Below are 16,408 nucleotides of genomic sequence, written 5' to 3'. Positions count from 1 at the left end.
TTCGGAGAGGGACTGGAATTATAATATAATCTTTTATTTATTCACGATGATCATGTACATCCTGCAAATGTGTTATCTATACAAAGATTCACACCTTAACTAACTATGCCCCTCTAACTAATGTTTTTGGCGCCAATTACACTAATGCAGCTAACTAACTGACCATAACTAACTTGATACTCTGCTACACAAGTCAGAACTCCTTGTGATGCATCTCTGTCGTAACCTCTTGATCATAATATCATCCTTAGCTCAACTCTTCGGCAATGCAGTGGACTGTGCTGGCAGAAGGTTGATTCGAATGAAAGGGATGTGAGCTCTCTTTTGCCAAATTTCTACAATCTCTTCTTTGCCTCTCTACAAATGGTCATCCTTCAGTCTGCAATCTGATTGGCAGAGATGACAATCCTTTAGTCCCATATCCAGCTTGTCTGCAGAGCGGTGAGATGTCAGGCAATGAACCTTTTGACAGGAAGGCAAATTCTCTACAGGAATGAACACTTAAAGGCGAAAAAAGAAGATGAGTCGCACAATTCATTGATTGAGAATACAAAAAACTTAATTCCAAATTATCTCAAACTAGTTTCTCCGAAGATCCAAGGCTCATAGAACTTCAGGCGAGCTTTCAAGTTCACCACAGTTACCAATTTCCAAAAATTTTGGAGCAGACAAGTTATGTAGCTCTGATTTGAGAAGGACTTGAGACTGCCTAGCTCTTCAGTCTTTAGGTGCTCAATGAATGTATGGTTTGGCAAGTTCCATCAGAAAAAAACTTTCAATTCATAGGCAGTTTAGGATGTGAATTTGGTAATGGAGATGAATTTCTGAACTGCCCTGAAGTTACGTTCGCTTCCTCAGCCCTAGGTCATTAAGCTATCTGTCGTGCCGTCCCTCCCTGCGATCAGTGGAGTTTGCCTTCCCAAAGATCAGTCAGTCTATGAGTAGTACTAGGAGTAGTAGCCGTCATTGTAGTAGCTTGTTTGTCTGAGGGATACATTGATAGGGAGTGCCACAAACCAAGGGCTAAACCACTTAATCCATTGATGCGACTTATTATTATTATTAGCAAGCTCGGGAGGATGGTATCCAAACCCACAAATTTCTGATGCTTTAATACAAGTTATAAACTAGCATTTCTAATCATTTCACCTTAATTATTTATTCCAGAAATCAATTAAGTTTAAAAGGGTTTGATTTTGTGAAGTTATCAGTTCCAAATCCATTTAAGCTTGGAAGTCAATTTTTGATGTTTAACCAAATCTGAGGTGAATTCAGGCGATTTGATTGGTTTTGTCAAGATAAAAAATAGACCATTTGTTTTTAATACGTGGGCGTCCGTTGTCACCATATGCTTAATGCCCATGTTTGAGCAAATTTTATTCTTCTTATTAAAGCAAATTCTAGTTTTTATTATCTTATACTGCATAAATTTCCTTAAAGAAAATATTGCAGAAACATATTGAATACTGTCAAGCTCGGAAAGTATCATTATTGACATTCCCTTTTCAGGGTGAGAAGCTCTCAATTACTTGCTTTCGAAGTGCTGTTCTGAGAATCTATTCTCTTCCAAAAGAGAGAACCAAATTGAAGCAGATTGTAATCATTATCATTTGTAAGCAGGATTAAACGTAATATATAGCCTTATAATCTGCTCTAAAACCAATCGCTTGCTAATAACCGTAGTAATAATAAGGCATCTTTCAGGAAAACCAAATCTAATGAAAGGATAAACAAAACTCTGATGATTTCAAAAGCAGAATTGCCTGAGCCCAAAACAGTCCTGTCAATGTTTCTACAACTCCTTTTGCTCCTCGTTTTTACCATTGATGGCAGTGGCTGCAGCCCTAGGCGGCCCTTTGACAGTGGAATAGCTCTTTCTAGTTGCTCATTGTTAGATCCTCAATGCCTAATATGCCAGAATTGAGACAATAGGAAAAATCCGAAGGATTAAAAAATGAAAAAAAAGAAAGATAAGATACAGCTATGAGTTGCTCATATGCTCAAACCCACCAATGATTAGATATTTTCATGGGTTAAATTATGGTTTACACATTCAATAAAAAAATATATATATATACAATTATATTTGCAAGATGAGTATTGATTGGCTTAGGAAGTTGTATGAATATTTTTAAAAGGAGCATTCAACAGGGTGTAGAAAATAAAATCATGGTGTGCAGATAAGAGTAGAGCCATATTGGCAAACTCACTGTGGAATTGAATTTGAGCAAATAGTCCTATGGATTCCAAGACGGCTAATGAAGGTATGCATATAGCAGCCACCGCTGAAAGGTGTCTTGATCACGTTGCCAATCTTGGATGCGAGTGTCAGGGATGTGAGATATCTTTGGCCAATCCTCTCTTCTATCTTTCTCGCATCGCCTTTGAAGATTTGGGCAATGATAAATTTCTAACTCTCTTAGCATCTTCAGGTTAGATATCCCATCTGGCAAACACATCAACTTAGGGCAATGCTGAATTTCGAAGCATAAAAGAGACACGAGATTTTCTATCTGATCTGACAAAGAAGATAGTCCCTCACAGTTCCTGATTTCTAGTGTCCGGAGAGCAGTGAGATGTCCGATACTCTCTGGCAAACACATCAACTTGGGGCAACCCTGAATTGCCAGGCCTGAAAGAGACGCGAGATTTCCTATCTGATTTGGCAAAGAAGACAATTCCTCACAGGGCCCGATTTCGAGGATTTGGAGAGCCGTGAGATGTTCGATGCTCTCAGGCAATGAAGTTAGCTTTGGACAACCATTTACATTCTGTTGGTTTGTTTTACAGAAGAGACGAGAATAAAAAATTGAGAGAAGAAGATTGATTGTTATTGATGGCATTAATTTCATAATTAAATACACTAATTTAAAAACTGAAAAAGCAACTAACTAGCTGAAAATCAACAACTGTGCCAACTAATGCCACTAAGGCACTAACTGCTTAACAAACTCCTAAAGACTTGGTAAAAGAAATTAAATTGAACATGAAAAAAAAATAAATTAATCACTGATGCACACATTCAAACACTCCTCCTTGCATCAGTAGGTGGGAACTCTAAGTTTTCTCTTAGATCTTCAAATCTATTCTTTGCAAGAGGCTTTGTAAATATGTCTGCCAGTTGATCTTCAGTCTTGTAATGCTTCAGTTGTACTGCACCATCCTTTTGAACATCTCTAACGAAGAAAAGTTTAATGCTGAAATGCTTGGTTTTTCCATGAAAAACTGGATTATTAGAGATAGTTATTGCTGCTTGATTGTCCACCATAATCTCAGTACTTGTCTTTTGTACCAAGTTTATATCATTAGAATTTTCCGCAGCCAAAGAGCTTGATTAACTGCTGATGTAGCAACTATAAATTCTGCTTCAGCTATAGATTGTGCTACAATCTCTTGTTTCTTCGAACTCCAGTTGAATATTCATGATCCAAAACTGAAACAAAAACCAGATGTGCTTTTCTTGTCATCGAACGATCCACTCTAATCACTATCGGAATAATCGTGCAATTGGAAATTTGTTGAAGAACTGAATTTAACCCCAGAACTTAAGGTTCCCTTGACATACCGAAGATCTCTTTTTGCGGCAATAAGATGAGACTCATTAGCACAATTCAAGAATCTAGAAAGAACACTTACAGCAAATGATATATGTGGTCTTGTTGCTGTAACATTAAGCAGCCCATCAAACTTCTATAGTGTGATTCATCCACATTTTCGCTTCCATCGCCCCTCCAAAGCTTTTCTTTTTGACACATATTAGTAGTTACGCTTTTGTATTTCTCCATGTTGAACTTCCTTAAGATTTCCTTCGCATACTTCTGTTGAGATAAAAACTTCACCTTGTCTTTACTTAATTTCCATTTCGAGAAAGTAAGACATTTCTCCAAGATCAATCATCTCAAAGACTTGCATCATGTCTTTTTTTAACTGTTGAATAAGCTCAATATTGCTACCAGTGACCAAAAGATCATCAACATATAATGAGACCACAATAAAATCAGTAGTGTTACCTTTTATATATAAAGTGGACTCACTAAGACTCTTCACAAAGCCTAAGTTCAGTAGGTATTCATCAATTCTGCTGTACGAGGCCCTTGGGGCTTGTTTTAAGCCGTACAATGCCTTCTTCAATAAATACACATTCTCTTCATGGCCTTTCACAGCAAATCCTTCAGGTTGCTCAATATAAATTTTTTCTTCCAAAAATCCATTTAAGAATGCTGATTTTACATCTAGTTGATGGATTTTCCATTGCTTTTGTGCTGCAATAGCTAGTAGCATTCTGATGGTATCCAACCTTGCAACAGGAGCAAACGTATCAAAGAAGTCTACTCCGAAAACTTGAGCATACCCTTTCACAACTGACCTTGCTTTATATTTATTGATTGAGCCATCTACGTTTTTCTTTATTCTGAACACCCATTTTGCTTCAATTACTTTCTGATGTGGAGGCCTTTCAACTAGCACCCAGGTTTGATTTTTCTCAATCATGCACAGCTCCTCCTTTATTGCAGCTCTCCAATTTGGGTCCTTCTCGGCTTCCTAGTATCCTGAAGGTTCAAGAACAACAACGTTGCATCTCTAGTATATGTCAGCAAGTGATCTGATGCCACGTATTGGAGAATCATCAATCAACTGGTCTTGATTTTGATCATCAAACTGCTGATTTTCTTTATTGTTGAAGTCCCACTTATCATTCTCCATGAAAGTTACACCCCTGCTTAATAGAATTTTTCTTGTGTCAGGTTGAAAAATGCTATAAGCTTTAGATGTCAAGCTATATCCAATGAATACGCCAGGCTTAGCTCTTTTGTCCAACTTGCCTCGCTTCATCTATGGAACATGAGTAAAGCACAAACAACCAAATACTTTCAGATTTTTTATCAGTGGTTTATAACCATACCATGTCTCGAAAGGGGTCTTTCCATCGACTGCTTTTTTGGGAAGTCGGTTTAGCAGAGATACTACTGTATTTGCTGCCTCAACTCAATATTCCTTCGGAAGATCCTTCTCATGAAGCATACATCTGGCCATCTCCATTATTATTCTATTCTTTCACTCGCTGACCCCATTTTGTTGTGGAGTGTATGGCGTTGTAAGTTGATGCTCTATTCCAGCCTTTTCATAAAATTTATCAAATTCATTGGAGGTGTACTCTTTTCCATTATCTGATCGCAACACTTGAATTTTACAACCACTTTGATTCTCAATCCAGTTCTTGAATTTGAAGAACACACCTGCAACCTCTGATTTGAACCTAAGAAAATAGATCCAACACATTCTTGTGTAATCATCAATAAAAATAATGTAATATTTACTCCCATTGAGTGAAGGAGTTTTGTGAGGTCCAGCTACATCTGTATGAATTAATTGCAGCTTATCAGTGGCTCTCCAGTCTCCATGTTGGAAAGGAAGTCTTGCTTGTTTACCAAATTGACACGCTTTGCAACATGGTGGGTCAGGCTCAATGTGAGGCAAACCGCGAACCAACCCCTTTTTTTGAATATTCAAAATTGCTGCATGATGGAAATAACCTAGCATTTTATGCCAAGTCCCTGTGTTGGTCATAGCAACAGCATAAACTGCTTGTTCCTCCTCCATTGGATCAAGCGAGAAACTCTTGCCCTTCATTTTAATTCTTATGACATCATTGTCATGAGCGTTCTTGATCGTATAGTGCTTCCTTTCAAAAAAGACTTTGAATCCCTTCTCAACTAGCTGCCCAACAATTAATAAATTCTTATCAATGTCAGGTACATACATAACATCAGAAATTAATTTAGTACCTGTGCAACTCTCTATAGCGACAGTTCCCCTTCCTTTGGCAGCAATGTAGTCACCATTACCAATTCTGACTTTGGATACTAGTGACCTATCTAACTCTCTAAAAAACTCTGCATTACGAGTCATGTGATTGGGACAACCGCTATCTACGAGCCAACACTCACTTGAGCTTGAGCTGCTGCTTTTAAAACAAGATGCTACAAATAATTGTTGTTCTTCCTCTTGTTCGCTTGCTGTTTGAGCATCATCCTTCTATTGGAAATTGCTTTTGCATATCTTTTCATGATGCCCAAGTTTGTTGCACTTCCCATACTTCACATCAGGTCTTTTCCAACATTTGAAAGGAGGATGACCCTTTTTGCTGCAGTTTCTGCAAGGAGAAAATTCTCTCTTCCTTTCTCCTTTGTTGCTGCTAGCTGTATCACGAGAACTGAAGTTCTTCTTATTACTTTTCTTCTTGTCTTTCTCTCTTTGATTGATTTGTAGCTTAGCCTGCAATGCTCCTTCCACAGAACTTTCACTTCTCATCAGTCTCCTTTGTTCTTGAGCCTGTAAAGTACTGTTTAGTTCTGCCAAGGTAATTTGTGAGAGATCTTTGCTACTCTCCATGGAGGATATAGTAGCATCAAATCTTTCATGAAGAGTCACAAGTATTTTTTGAGCAATTCTAGAATCAAAAATTTCAGAACCAAGCAACCTTATTTTATTAGCAATGCTAAGAAACTTATCTGTATACTCCTTAATTGTCTCTGACTCCTTCATTTGCTGCATCTCGAACTCACAAATCAGATTCAACACTTGCATTCCTTTAACTTTTTTATCTCTTTCATATTCAGCTTTAAGGAAATTCCACACACCAAATGCTTACTTTTGGTTCATGATTCTTGTGAAAATCTCTTGTGAGACAGCAGCAAACAAAATAGCTTTTGCCTTCAACTTTCTTGATTTCTTTTCCTTGTGGTTCTTGATCCGCGCCATTGTTGGATTTGCAGATAATGGAGGAACTTCGTAGTCCTCTTCCACAGCTTCCCAGAGATCATTCGCCTCTAGGTGAGCTTCCATTCTAGCTGCCCATAGATGATAATTTTCACCTTTAAACATTGGTGGAGCTAGTGCTGTAAAAGGTGTTTTAGAATCCATTTGCTGGATAGAATCAAGAAAGGTAAGGTTGTGTAGTAGGTTTCTCTTGGCTAACTCACAGATCCCTTAAGAAAAAAAAAATGCTTTGATACCAGTTTGTTGGTTTGTTTTACAGAAGAGACGAGAATAAAAAATTGAGAGAAGAAGATTGATCATTATTGATGGCATAATTTCATAATTAAATAAATTGATTTAAAAACTGAAAAGAGGAACTAACTAGCTGAAAATCAGCAACTGTGCCAACTAATGCCACTAAGGCACTAACTGCTTAACAAACTCCTAAAAGACTTGGTAAAAGAAATTAAATTGAACATGAGAAAAAAACAAATTAATCACTGATGCACACATTTAAACATTCCAGCGCCGTCACATGTCCCACTCCCTCTGAGAGAAAGGAAAATTCTGGACAATCATAAAACGATAACTGACAAAGAGAAGATAAGCCACAAATTTCATTGACTGGTGGTGGAAAGGAGTTGATTCCACACCTACTTATATGTAGTCTCTCCAATGAATTGAGACTACAGAGACCTTCTCGCATGCTTTCAAGTTCTTTACGTTCCTCAAGGTGCAAATATTTTAGAGCAGGTAGATTATATGGTTGATTTGATAACGACTTGAGACCGTACAGGGACACAATTTTTATATCCTCATGGAGTGTATGGTTTTGCAGCACACTATCCGGAAGAGAAGTCAACTGAGGATCGCCCCAATGGAGTGCCAGGCGAGTAATAGAGGTAAAGTTCTGAGCTAATCTGATCACCATTTCAATAACTCTATTGAGTTCTAATTTTTTGAGAAATGGCATAATCGGTAATTCATCAATTGAAGACAATAGCGGACACTTAAGCTCTCAAGGACTGGAAAAATGTCTCTACCACCGACCATTGCCCATTCCTGTAAACCACCCACGTATTCAAGACTCAAGCTCTCCAATGATGGGAATGAAGTTTCTCCATTCCCGTATATCTCATTCCCAATACACTTCACACACTACCCATTTTGCCTAACGTGAGAATCCTAAGAAACTTCAGTTTCCCAAAAGGTGGAAGGTGTTCACATCTATCACAACTGACCAGCTCGATTTTCACTAGATTTGGTAGAAATAATTCCATCATCCATTTTGGAAATTTTGAACCTGGATATTTAAATATGCCTAACTTCTTTAGATTTGAATGGGGTTGGAGGCTATCAATGACCTTTTCTGATAGGTTGCTATTGTCTTTTCCTCCTGGTGACCAAGATAGTTGTAGTGACTGAAGTTCTTTCTTCTACATCAAATTAGCATTCTTTGCATCTCCACAATTTCTGACGCAACCAACCTTCTTAATGCACAACTCTCCCCCGAGATTCAATTCTTTCAGCTCTCCTATGCCACAACCAATGTAGTTGCCCACAACGAAGATGCTGAGCTTCCTCAGACGTGTCAATTGTCCCATTTCAGCAGGCATATATCTAAGTGAATCACATCCAGTGATGTCAGGTTGCATGAGATTTTTCATGTGCTTCAAACCTTCTGGTAATTTGTAGAGATAATTGCAATTTTTAAGATGCAGTGTCTGCAAGTTTTGGAGGGCGGTTATTGATGCCGGTAGACTTCCGATACTTGACCTAGAGAAATCTAAATATCTCAGATGTTTCAATCCATCAATTCACATCGGCAGTTTATCCAAAAGGACACTGGTATCCAAGACTCTCAAATGCTTCTGGCCAGACAAGTAGGAAGGCACCCGGTGGTTTGAGGAATAATAGTCCATCCAAAGGAGTGAACGCAGTGATTGATCCTTGAAGAGGTTGTTGCTCTGAGGAGAAGATTGCTCTGGATTCCTAACAATGCTAAAATGCCGAGCCTTTTTTGGAACTTCAGAGACCTTGTTGAGTTCAATCAATTTGCACTCGTCTTTCATAATTGATTGTGCAAGATCATGGACAAAATCATGCATTTTACATGCAGTGTTTCCTGAAAGATCCTCTTCCACATCTTGGAAAAACGACCTCCAAACTAATTCACTAAAAGTCTCATGGCCTTTATAGTACAAATCCATTTCTCCTTTGCAAGTAATGAAGCCATTTGCCATCCATAATCCTATCCCTTTGTCCTTCTCCATGCAGTAATCTTTAGAAAATAGTGAGCAAAATGCAAGACATTGTTTCAGATACGGTGCTAGGTGATTATAACTTAACCTCAAAGCAAGTAAAATATTCATGCTTCCTTCATTTGGTAACTCCCAAATCTCACTTTCCTTGACAGATAACCATTCACTCTCTTTTCTTTTGAGGCGCAGCACGCTTCCCATAATCTTTATAGCTAAAGGTAACCCTCCACACTTCTCTTCGATTCAATCTCATAATGTGCCTTTAGGATTTATGATTGAGAAAATTGCAAAACAACTTAGTTCCCAGGTTGGATTGGTTCAAGAAGTCGATGTTGGACAGTCTGGTGCATGCTTTGGTTGATTTCTATGAGCTAGAATTTTTGTTGACAATACGAAACTATTGCAAGAAGGTCTAATATTGGATTTGAGTGATATTAAAACTAAATGCCCCAAGATCTTACAGATGAGATGATAATGACCTTTTCTAGCTTAACTAAAAGTCTTGAGTCCGAACTTTAGGTATGTAGTTTTGTTAAAACTCTTGAGGTAGTGCTTTACCACCCGGAAGGGTCCTGCACGCTCTGGATTACTCTAGATAAATAGAAAGGAATTGGATCTGAATGATTTTGAAACTAAATGTCCTATTATTATTTCATATGAGCATAATAACTGACTTTTGTTATAGTTGTGCTTATGTTGGACATGTTTATAAGGATTGTGAGAAGATGGATAATGAGCAAAAGGTTAATCTGATCTTAATTTTGGACCATGGATGAAGGAAATCAACCCTTTCTTTATGAGTATTAAAGAAAAACAATAGAGAAATGGTAAGAAATAAAAACTCATGCAGCTCATTCCAATGATGAACAATGTAGCAATGAGTCGTTGGATGAAGCTCAACTTTCCATGCAACAATACGGGGAAGAGAAGGAAAATGGTAGTTTGGACATTATCCCAATACTTGATGTTAAAGCTTCATCACATGGATGGATTAATGTAGTAGACCAAGTTGATTCAGCGGAAAATTTGTAAGATGCAATGGTCTTTTAGATGGGGTTGGGTAGTGATAATATTTTGGATATTAAGACTACGAATGTCAATCGAAGCAAGACAAAAATCAGTGGTGGTTGAAGAAGGCGTAAACCAAATATTAACAAGCAAGACAGAGCTGCAAAGGGGCCGAATAATGAAAGTGGTTTGATCCCTATTAATATTTGACTATCAAATTTAATTGGGCAGCTTAGTGGGCATGTTAGTGCTAAACGTAATAAAGGCACAGTTGGTGACCATGGGACAGATGATATTATTGAGCCAGTTAATAAATTTCAGGCGAGTTAATATTTCTCAAAAAGATCTTGTTCCGGTGGAGGCTACTCAACAGCCCCACCAGTCCCCATGAGTTGCTTATGTTTGAATGTTCATAGGCTTGGGAATCCATGGTTATTAAGAGGCTTCAACAAATTGTTCGAGAGCAAGATCCCAACCTTTTATTTTTGTTTAAAAACATTACATTCTAATTGCTGTAGTAATTTTAAACTTTTATTGCATTTTGCTATTATGTTTGTTGTTAGTAGCTCTTGCGCAAGTAGAGGTCTCACGCTTTTCTGGTAGGAACCTTTAGATGTTACCATCAAGCCATTTTCCTATAGAAGTTGTTGTGTCCAATATACTAGGAGATGTTGGCTTGTGATTAAAAGGATATAATGCTTTTTTCTTTGACTAAGAATACTATTGGATCTAATATAGGAAACGCAAGCTATTGATTAGAAGTGGCCTTGTGATTGTTGTTGACTTCCTTTAGGCACATGTCGATACAAACTCCATATTTTCTTTTCACATCCAAGCATCCCAAAGAAGAAAGTATAATTTTATTGTTGGCATTCAGGGTAATGATGGTACTTAGCATTCTTCTATTAATGGCATTATAACTGCAATTCATGCATATTATGCAAACTTATTGCTTCTTTTACACCTAATGAAGTTAATATTGATGAGGCCCTTAATTGTGTTCCTAGGAGAGTTATTGAGAGTATGAATATTGTGTTCCTTGTATCATGGGAAACTATAAAAAAAAGCACTTTTTGATATGTATCATTCAAATTTGGGGGTGTTTTATTAGAAGTTCTGTATCATACTTCATCTCCTGTATCTCGAGATGCACATTTAAAATTAAATACTTATATATATATATGATACGTATCGTTCAAAAGCTCCAAGACTTGGCAATTTTTTATTAGAAGTTTTGTGTCATACTTCATCTCTTGTATCTCGAGATGGACATTTAAAACTAAACACTTATATATATATATATATATATTCGATATGTATCATTCAAAAGCTCCAAGACTTGGCGGTTTTTTATTAGAAGTTCTGTGTCATACTTCATCTCCTGTGTCTCGAGATGGACATTTAAAACTAAACACTTGCATATATATATATATATATATATATATATATATATATATATGTTTTGAAATCATAATTATGAAAAAATAATAATATTATTTTTAATATGATGTTTCAATTCAACGACTATAATTAGAAATGCCTTTATTAAATATTATTAAATAAGTTAATTTACAAATTTTACCTTTAAATACTAACTTTATAACTATAGCCTTTTTAGATGTACACTATAGTATGAAACAAGGATGTACAAGTCACAATGAGTATGTATGTGACTATTTAGACGGGAAATACTGGCCAACCTTACTCTCGCCTTTAATTACAGTTATTAGCTCAACCACCCACTATCAAGCCTTGCTTCCTGAATAAAAATTTATGAAAAGAGTAGAATGAGTATAAAAATACTCAGTAATAGATATACAAGCAGAAGACAATTTAGATAACTATAAGCAGAAGAAAACCACATAATTATACAAATATATAACGTCGTGAATCAAATTTTTGAAGCAATTAATCTTTGTCAAGCAAGAAAACACCAGTACATAAATTATTCTAACACTCATACAAAACAACAATACTAAGTATCAACATCATATAATTTAAATGGTAATAAAAGTCTCATAGATTTTAACCATCCTCATAACAATTATCACCAATCAATCATCATATCAAAAACTCACTCTAGGCACACTTGATGGCTAACCCTTCCTCTACATTAGCACGGTCCGACCTTTCTCCTTTCACCGGCCTACAATCAAGTGCCCTGTTGTCTAATGCGCTTTAACAACCATAAACAAATTACATGTGCATATATATCAATCTCAGCACATTTCAAACACATCACTCTGAGGAGGCATTTCTTGAAAACAAAGTACACTTTCACTTAAAGGCATTGGATGAATGCTCTTTTTAATATTAAAATGGAACTATATCAGGCTGCCACGTAATTGTGAAATATAAGTAATGTGTAATCGATAAAATTAAGGCTATCAATGTTTGTGCTCATTAAGAAAAAGCTAAGATCTTTAATTAACATATATATATTAATTAATTAGGCCAACTAAAAGCTGAAATATTCTTGTTGGTGAACTGTAAAATCATCACATGTAAAATCTAACATAAACAACCTACTTTTGATAATTGTACTTCAAATTTGTAAAACCAATTGAATATATTTTGAAATAAGTACCAATATGAAAATTAATAAACTGAAAATAACAAATTTAAGTTTCTTTTTCTCCAAGTTCAATATTTAGCTTTCAAATCAAAGAAATCAACTTTGTAAGACTTGATATCTACTCACTCTAAAGGGCCTTTAATTATACCCAACCCTCCACAAGCTATCTACCTTGCACTTGCATTTTTCTTATCTTTTTCAATACCTAATTCATAAACTTCACTTAGAAATCAACAAAATAATATGCCTTTATGCTCTCCTATCATGCAGCTCCCAAACGATATGCAAATTATGCTTTTAAACTCAATCTTACATTCCTGTCTCAATAACCATGATAGGACAGGTTTTGGGGCCAACTCTGAAAAATTATTAGGAATTACACATGAGCTATTTGAGGCTCATATTTATATAATTCTAGGTATTCAAGTCTATAATATGTAGAAAATATTTCACTTAAATTAGATAACTATAGAAGGAGTTAAGCACAATTTAACATGACAAGCTCAAACTATCTTTACAGAATGACTAATAAATTGTTTGATCCAATTCCATAAAGATAGAGAAAAAACTAGCACAAATATAAAACTACAAAGTCATAGGAAACTATCTAAATTTCCTACTAATCAAGCCACGACTGATTTAGAGCTTTCTAGCTCAAGATATAAAATAAATACAGAGGCTGAAAAATCAGAAAAATCCAACCCGAGAATATAGCTCACCAATCCTAACTCAAATCAATCAAAACTCTTATAATACTTATGAAATAAACCTTTAAAGCCTCAATAGATGAAGATTATGGCCAACAAAGTACTTAAACCTTAGAATTCCTCTTGGCAAAAGATTAGACCAGGTTATTTAATGAAGAAACTCTCTTAATTCCTCTCTTTTCTTTTCTAATGTTAGGTGTGTGTGTGTGTGAACATATATATATATATATATATATATATATGGAGACTTAGGAATAGAGAGTGGATGATTCTAGATATAATTTAGGATATGATTAGTTGTAAAATATCCCCTTAGGTCCTTAATTAATTGTTCATTATTTATGAACCCTCTAACTTTTATTTTTTCATCCTAATTCAATCCACCATCTTTATTTCATTTCAATTAAGACCTACTATTATTTATTATTAAATATACTTAAGTACTATCTTAATTCAATTAATATACTATATGAAAATGCAATGCTAAAAGGATGAATACATACTTAGAGTACGGGTGTGACAAGTTCTGACATATATTGGATTGTTACATGACTATGGAATGTCTTAAGTTTCTTAATTCGAAAGAGAATTTTGCACATTGGGCAATACTCATATCACATTGATTTTAAATATTAAGAACCCTTAACTTATGAAAGAATTTGGAGCGTTCAACTTGTGCAATGTCATTTTTAAGATAGTTACCTGAGCCATCATGAATAGACTTAGATTATTGATGATTCACAATGTGCTTTCATTTCTAGTAGACTCATTACTGATGACGTGCTTCTAGGATACGAATGTATTCATTATATCAGGAATCACAGAAGTGGACATAAGAGATTTATTTGTTTTAAATTGGATATGAGTAAGGCCTATTACAGGGTGAAGTGGGAGTTTCCGAAGAATATGATGCTAAAGATGGACTTTATAGCAAATAGGTTTCTTTAATTATGTGATGTACTGAGACTACCACTTATTTTTTTCTTATTATAAGAGAAAAATTTGGTATTATACTTTTTGGTAGAGGTACTCGACAGGGGAATTCCCTATCCCCTTACCTTTTTATTTTACATACACAAGGTTTATCTTCTTTGTTATTATATGTTGATGGGTGAGATTCATAGTGTGCATTGCTAGAAACAATCTTGTTATTTGACACTAATTTATTGCAAATGATAACCTCAATCTTTGTAGAGCTTTTATTCATGAGTGTGCTAACCTGAAGAATTATCTATACATTTATGAAACTGGTTCAGGTCAATAATCAATTATGAGAAATCATCACTCTCATTCAGTTCTACTATTTACGAGGCTAATATTGCAGTTGTAAAAGATCTTTTTGGAGTGTCAACTATGTAGGAGCATAATCTACACCTAGGTTTACCAACTTTCTCTCTTCAAATTAAGAGTCTAATTTTCTTATTTAAGGGACAAACTTGCTAAATGGCTTCATGGTTGGATTAAAAAGACCTTTTTAATGTGTGGGAATGAAACTTTGTTTGAAGCAATTTTCAATCTATCCCAACCTATGTAATGTCTTATTTTGGATTGCCTTTTTCAATTCTGGATAATATAGGGTTTGTATATGCAAACTTTTCATAGGGTAATAGTGAGTCTGAAAATTGGATACATTAGAAATTCTAGAAATTTTTATGCAGACCAAAATCTAATAGTGATATGGGTTCTGGTGATCTTATATTGTTTAATCAGGTGATGATTAGCAAGCAAATATGAAGATTCCTTACTTGTCCTAATTCCTTAGTCACACGAGTTTTCAAGGAAGATTTTTTTTTTTCCTGCAGGCATTATTCTTAAAGCTTTTGTAGGTTCAAATGCCTCCTTTATTTAGAGGATCTTACTCTGGGGAGGGAATTTTGTTAACAAAGGTGCTCACTGGGGAATTAAAAATGGTTGTAGTACTCGAACTTATGAAAACCATCGGCTTCTAATGCCTTATGGATTTTGAGTTAGCTCAGCTAAGTCTCTCCCTGATAATTCATTAGTGGCAATGTTGTTTTTGCCTAATAGAAGTTGGAATTTTGATTTAATTGAATGCCACTTTCATGCTCATGAGGCTATCATAATCCTTGCACTACCTCGGCCTTGGTTTCTCATTCTTGATTCTCTATGCTAGTATTTCGATAAGAAAGTTTTCTACTCGGTTAAAATTGTATATATTGTTGGATTTTTGTTTTTAATTACACATCTCATACTTCATCTTCACATTGTCTACATGGTTAGTGGAAATATATCTGGTCCTTATCTTTACCTCCTTAGCTAGGAATCTTTATTTGGTGGGCTTGCTTCAATCTATTACCAATTTTTGTTAATTTGGCTGCTCATCCGATGTGGTTTTGCATGGGAGTCCATGGCACATGCTATTTTTGGGTATCCTTTTCCATTAAGTATCTGGGTTTCTAGTCCTTTTGGAGCTTTTCTTTAGCATATACATTCTTAAAGTTTTATTAACATTATGTTGTACATAAAGGACAATTTTGAATAAACTGAAATAAATAAATTCCTGCTTTATGCTTGGCAAGCTTGAAATTTGCGTAACAGTTCAATGCATGGTAGGTCTTATCTTGCTCCTAAATTTATCTATGATTGGGCCAATTCTTTCTATAATTATTTGGTTCAAGCACATATTGTTTGTGTGCATGTAATGATGCATGACCGGGTTCCCAGCTCTCATTGGATGGATCCTATAACTGGTAATTCAAAATCAAAACTTGATGTTTGCATTCAATTTAGAGCGAGGAGTGTGTGGCTTGGGGGGAGGGAACTTGCATGATGGCTGATGCATTTCCTATTATTCATGAGCGTACAATGGTACTTGGTGAGTTAGAAGCAATTCGATAAGGCTTATCTTTGGCAATTAATTGTGGCTTTGTTACGAGATAATTTTTCATTGTAATTCAGCCAAGTTCATGCTATTTTGAAAGCTAAAGATAGTTCAAAACCATAATATAAAAGGTGTACTATTACTATGCACTATCATTTAGCTTTTACTTTTTTAATGAATTATTTAGAATAAAGAGGGAGATCACTGTTTTCTTCAATAGATATTCACGTATGGTTTAATAATGCGTTAATAAAGA

At 35.5% G+C, this 16,408-nt stretch overlaps 1 long non-coding RNA gene across 4 annotated transcripts; it reads left to right on the top strand.

Moving 5' to 3' along the window:
* The first annotated feature begins 6,952 nt into the window (after positions 1-6,952).
* Positions 6,953-10,578, top strand: LOC125370047. 4 transcript variants are annotated; one of them, XR_007215719.1, is made up of 3 exons: positions 6,970-7,512; positions 7,598-7,661; positions 8,168-10,578. It is a non-coding gene; the product is annotated as an uncharacterized LOC125370047 (long non-coding RNA). The 4 variants fall into 4 exon arrangements; XR_007215718.1 differs by having other exon boundaries at positions 6,982-7,512; positions 7,598-9,092; positions 9,176-10,578; XR_007215720.1 differs by having other exon boundaries at positions 6,953-7,492; positions 7,598-10,578.
* Positions 10,579-16,408: the final 5,830 nt, after the last annotated feature.

The sequence above is a fragment of the Ricinus communis genome, chromosome 5 (assembly GCF_019578655.1).
Source record: "Ricinus communis isolate WT05 ecotype wild-type chromosome 5, ASM1957865v1, whole genome shotgun sequence".
Lineage (NCBI taxonomy): Eukaryota > Viridiplantae > Streptophyta > Magnoliopsida > Malpighiales > Euphorbiaceae > Ricinus > Ricinus communis.
This window is presented reverse-complemented; position numbering and strand designations above follow the sequence as displayed.